The 5,483-nt window shown below is 39.2% G+C and overlaps 1 long non-coding RNA gene across 1 annotated transcript; it reads right to left on the bottom strand.

Annotated features, from left to right (window-relative positions):
* LOC146488804 (uncharacterized) lies at positions 1 to 3,114 on the bottom strand. The gene is made up of 2 exons (XR_014865161.1): positions 2,956 to 3,114; positions 1 to 862 (listed from the first exon to the last, which is right to left on the bottom strand). It is a non-coding gene; the product is annotated as an uncharacterized LOC146488804 (long non-coding RNA).
* Between the last annotated feature and the right edge of the window lie 2,369 nt (positions 3,115 to 5,483).

Raw genomic sequence — 5,483 nt, 5'->3', positions numbered from 1 at the left:
TTTTACAACGTACAAATTACAACGTTTTATTTCATCATATATACTGACTCACATGGAGTTCCCGTTTTCAGTTACCACCGTGCGTTTTTTAAACTTTTCAGAAAATTATACAGACAAATTCATTCAAATCGCTTACACTGCAACAGCGAGCATCGATAAAAACAAGACGAAACTGAAGAAGTCATTCAAATGACAGTTAGTATTTGTGCCTAAGTTTGTTTGTTTTTTGTTTTTTTGTTTTTTTTTTTTTTTCTTAAGTTCGGATTTTACTGACTTGTTTTTGTTGCTAATGCTGATTTTTTTCCTTTTAGGTTTTGGTTTGCTTTTTGTACACTATGAAACAGAGAGAACGAGCGATCAAAACGAACCCGTGTGCCGGATTTTTTCTTTCTTTCTCAATTATCTGCTGACGTTTGAAATCTTTCAAACGACGTTGTTTTCATATCCAGTAAATTGTTGTCGCTGAGGAACTTTTCCATTGGGGACTCCTCGCGTGAAGGAACTATCACAATGCTTTCCATAGAGCCCTTTTTCCAGGGGTTCGTGCCAGATATGGGCCTTTTGCATGTTTTGGGAAGGATATAGGGCGTTTCGGGATCCTTTAGGTCGTTTAGTTCCGTCTCAGTCGCGGGGTTTTCGTACGAACACGGTGCAACCGGTGGGGTTTTGAGATCATTGACGATGGCTATCAGCTGCTGAATCAGCCTAGCTAGGATAACAACTGCGACGAAGAGAAATACAGCGATCCCCAGGAGGGCACCGTTCAAGCCAATTATCGCTTGATCACGGGATGAGTCTCCCATCTGCCTTGTGATTCGTCTTCTTTTAGTAACAATTACGTTTCAAGAAGTTGAGAATGAACCTGAAAAATATAAGAGAAACACGTCCCTGAATACTTCGGAACAAGGAAAAAAAGAGCAACGTTTGGGATACTTTTTGCAAATTTTTGAGCAACGCTTGAGTAAAATTTGAGCACCTTTTGGCTAGCCCTAACCGGATTTTTATATCCGTATGAGGCCAGATGATGAGACATGGATGAGACAAAAAAGCCCCCTCAAACTTTCGACGCGACCAAAGTTCCCCGAAGATATCCGAACAGATAAATATCTTTCAGAGCAGCTCCAAATTAGCCAAACAGGCTTCTAAAGCAAATGGAAATCCATTTTGGGCACTTCTGACGTATTTAGGAAGATTTGGTCGTTGGGTGCCCCTGATACCTTTTTTGGCCAATCAAAGTACCACCACAGATACTGCCCCTTTAAAAAGCCCTCCTTTGCCCTCCTTTTAAAATTATCCCTCCCCCAAGGTATAGAAAAGACGCCCCTTGGAAAGTCTCTATCTATCTGGAACTGAGCAAATTAAACAATGTATAATTTGGTTATAACCTTGATATAACATTCTGCAATGTGAACAAAATGAAACCTACGTAATGTGCAGCACAAATTCAGTCTTGTGGTACTGCTTGTACATTATCACTTCACAAGATGCTTCTTATTTCTCTGTCTTGCCATTCGAATGAAGCTATAGACTGGGTATTTTAATTTTCTTTCGGTTTATTATAGGCGTATTCATTTTAGCTTTTGAGTCTGTAGATGAAACCCCAGGTTTCATTCAAAAGCCTGACGCTACTGAGCAGTCACTGATTTTCTGTCGCACTGTTTATAGTGCTGTGAAAGATTACTGGTTCTATATAGACTTTTGAAGTGTTTTGAGTCGGTGTATAAATCCTGAAGTAATCACATGCAGTAATCTGAAAGCCTATGAGGAGAAATTGTCCTGCAAGGTGGATCTAAATTTGGTTCAGTACTGTATAATATCATTAGTCTCTAGTTTCCATTTTATGATACCCCATCGAGTAATCTTCTTCTGTTAAAAGCACTTCTTCTTCTCTGACACCTTAAAAATTTGACCGACTGTACTACAAGCCCTGCGCCATTTTAAGTGGCTTAAACGCCCCCAAAGTTTCATTTGTCTCTGCCGCGCACTAGATGAAGAAGCAAGGGATCGAAGCTGTCGACCGCCGGAAGTGCTAACCGGATGGTTGACAAAAAATGCGGAGTGATACGAATTCCTTTGCTCGTTTTATATAATTTATTAGCCTTAACCGAGGAAACAATTAAGGCGGATGCAAGGAATCACTCGGCGTATAATTTTATAGAGTTTTTACTGGATCCTACCTAGCAAGCATCATTCTATCTTAATTTCCTTAGTGTTGGGAGAGTAAAATCTTCAGAAAATTGTTTTCGCTAGATAGAAAGGTAATCGCAATACCAAATCAAGATGGTATCATAAAGGCCAAAATTCCTCATAGTTTAAGCAAATGAGTACGTTCCAAGTGTGAATTCTGGAATTTGAATTACGCTAATATATCCTTCTTTTTTTCTCCTTCGTCAATTTGGCTCAGAAAAGTTTGGAACTCGATGAAGATTTAGCTGGAAATATTCATATCCTGGAGGGTTAGTTTAAGAACACATCATAATACTTGTAATGGATCTTCTGAGCCGGTGCGGAAATGAAGCTTACGGCAAAACAGAAATATAGCTACAACAAGACAATTGCAGCTCTTAGTTTGTTTCAGCTCAAGATCGAAATGTTTAACTCATTTTACAGCAAGTAACTTACCGCGACAAATTTCATTTTGACTACATTGGACTGCAGCCGGCATGAGGAAATCTCGTAGCTCTGATTACAATCTGAATTATTCTTGTTGTAGCGCAGCTCGTTATGAAACGAGAGGAAAGGAACCGGTTTAAAAGGATCCTACACGTCCTTTAACAATTATCGCGAGGCCAATGAATTAGAAATATAAACAAAGGAGGAGAAACGTCTTCCTGTTTTCATTTACAAAATTTTTTAGTGCTAAGAAGGCAGTCTCGTTAAATTTTCTTCATAGTCTCGGCCGAAGAGCCTACAATACAAGACGACTGAACACGGAATTCGAATAGGAATTCCTACCTGGTTCACTCGAAGACTTCGCGCTTATTAATAAGCACTGCTCATGACTCAAGTAGCTTTCTCAAAAATTCAGTAGCACGTCCTTCAAATGAGAAAAACGTCGGCGCTGGAACAGAAAATATATGCAAGTCAAAACACAGACAGCCACAGACTGTGATCACTTAATACTGCATGCGGAAACTAATCCGCTCCTCAAGGTCTAAATTCTTGACCTCTTTTCAGATGGTGGTGATTGGTTATTTCTTTTTCAGGCTACCAACCTTCAGTTTAAACATCATTTATGGCACAAGAAAGATATAACTTTTGATATTGTGGGTTATAGCAAAGAGAAAGATATAGCTTTCGTTATCTTGACGATGAAGCTTTAATCAGATCATTTTGTTAAGGAAGTCAACTTTATTTTAAATTTGCTCCCATTTATTTATTGATTGATTGATTTATTTATTGTTCACCACGACATACAAACATAGAAAGTTACAATGAATAATAGACTAGGATTGACATAAGTTTAGAGTAAATAATAATAGTAAAAGAGGAAGTAAGAAGTGGCGAGGAGACCTCAAGAAACCCCCGGGCTTATACTGAGAGGTCTCCTCGGAGATATGTTAGGACTTTAAGACTAGTAAAGACATTCTATTTAGATTTTTTAACATACGGTGGTAAGACTATTTTATTCGTCTGATTATTTTCTTCTCCTGCAGAGTAAACCTTTCAATTAAGGCTTCAACCCATTTATTCGGCTGATAATTTTCTTCTCCTGTAAAATAAACCGTTCAATCAAGGCTTCAACCCAGTCTTGAGAATAATCCTGACAGTCGGTTGGCAACATGAGAGGTTCGAAAAATAAAATTGCATGTTCACTTTGATAGTTATCAAGATCTCGCAAATCGCGTTACGTTGAATCGTTGCTGAAAGCAATTGTGTTTACTTCCTGGTGCCATCTTTTGCTAACCTTGCTGTTTTCACCGATTATCCGAATCAGACATCTAGTTAAAGCAAAATGCCTGGTAAGATTTCAAAGTGATTCTATATATGGCTTTTATACGGTTTGAGAACTGAACGACCACTACTGAATTCACACAAACGTATCACTTCACTTCATTTGTCCCCTCGCACCAAGATGGCGCATAGGGCCTCCAACACACATACGTATGTTGGAGCATTATTAATACCACAAAGAAGCAAAAGGGATTTGAGTGAATCTCCTTCAACAGACGTTTTTCCCTCCCCTCCGTCCTTACTATTGTTTAATCTTGCCCTCTCCCCCCAACAAAATCACAGCTATGATCATGAGTCCTTTGAGATTGTTGGGGTGGGGGGGTGGAGAGCCCCTTGTTTGGCTCTTTAGGGGGATCGCCTCTTCAGTTCCCCTTCATTACGGACTTCCGACGTCGTCATCTCACTAAGGGACTTTTTCACATTTTTATTAAACCCTATTGACCAGTTCTTTATGTATTACCTTGAATTAAAGAGGTTCCGGTCACGAACATAGAAGGACAGGATCTTATTTCCAATGTTCATAGTATATTGCCACATACCACTAAAGAGCTAAATAATCAACTAAATTGGATAACAGAAATCCGCAGAGCAAAACAAACAGGGATCTTGGGGATTAAGTAAAGAAATGAAGCAACTTGAGTCGCAGTTATCTCATTTGCTCTCGGGACAGGAAGGTAAAAAATCAAGTTGCCATGGAACTGATTTTTTGTTTTTAACTGTCATTTGCCTTTGTAGATCTCTTGGTTTAAATTTATTTGCTTCCATCAGATTTATATATAAAGGAAGCTCCTCGCAATACTTCAGAACAAACGTGCACAATATAATAAGCCTTTATGAACATCGTTGCAAATTGGTCCAGCCGGGATCCTGACTAAACCTGGAGGCAATAGTCACTTTTGAATAACTCCTCTTCTTCGTGAGCAAATTACTCATATATATAGCCAAGAAGCCAAGAGGAATATTTTTGGTGAATTCTTGAAGGAAGAACAAACCTTGATGGCTTTTGAACTTTTTCTAAATCTCTTTTTTGCATGACACAACGGCAGAAGTTGAGAACGTTACCCACGTTTTTCAAGTTACAATCCATCCCATACGGACCATTCCGAAGAGGCCAGACTCACAACACAGTGAACCGCGTCAAGCCAGGGAAAACGCGTTTGTCTGCCCCAGCATAGAGGGTTCTTGGCTTCTGTACCATGTCTCGCTTTAGCACAACTAGGAGCTAATTTTACACTGTGTACATCCAAGTCAGAGTCATATTCCGAGACAAGCATATTCGCCAAACCGTTTAGGTGCGCTCTAGTTTGGCTTCAGTCTTCTACGGCACAAAGTTAATAATTATGGGTAGTGAATGAAAAGGTCTCATTTATCAAAGCCAATCATTAGATTTGGTAAACAAAGTTGATAGAGTCCACAACATTGGTTCAGTCTTTGCTTGTTTAATTATAAAAGACAAACCAAGCGAGTAGCGTAATACTGGCTGCTGCTAAGAAGAATCTTGGAAGACTAAGACGATAGAGTCCACAGCA

Source organism: Pavona decussata, unplaced genomic scaffold (assembly GCF_977016875.1).
Source record: "Pavona decussata unplaced genomic scaffold, jaPavDecu1.1 SCAFFOLD_8, whole genome shotgun sequence".
NCBI lineage: Eukaryota > Metazoa > Cnidaria > Anthozoa > Scleractinia > Agariciidae > Pavona > Pavona decussata.
This window is presented reverse-complemented; position numbering and strand designations above follow the sequence as displayed.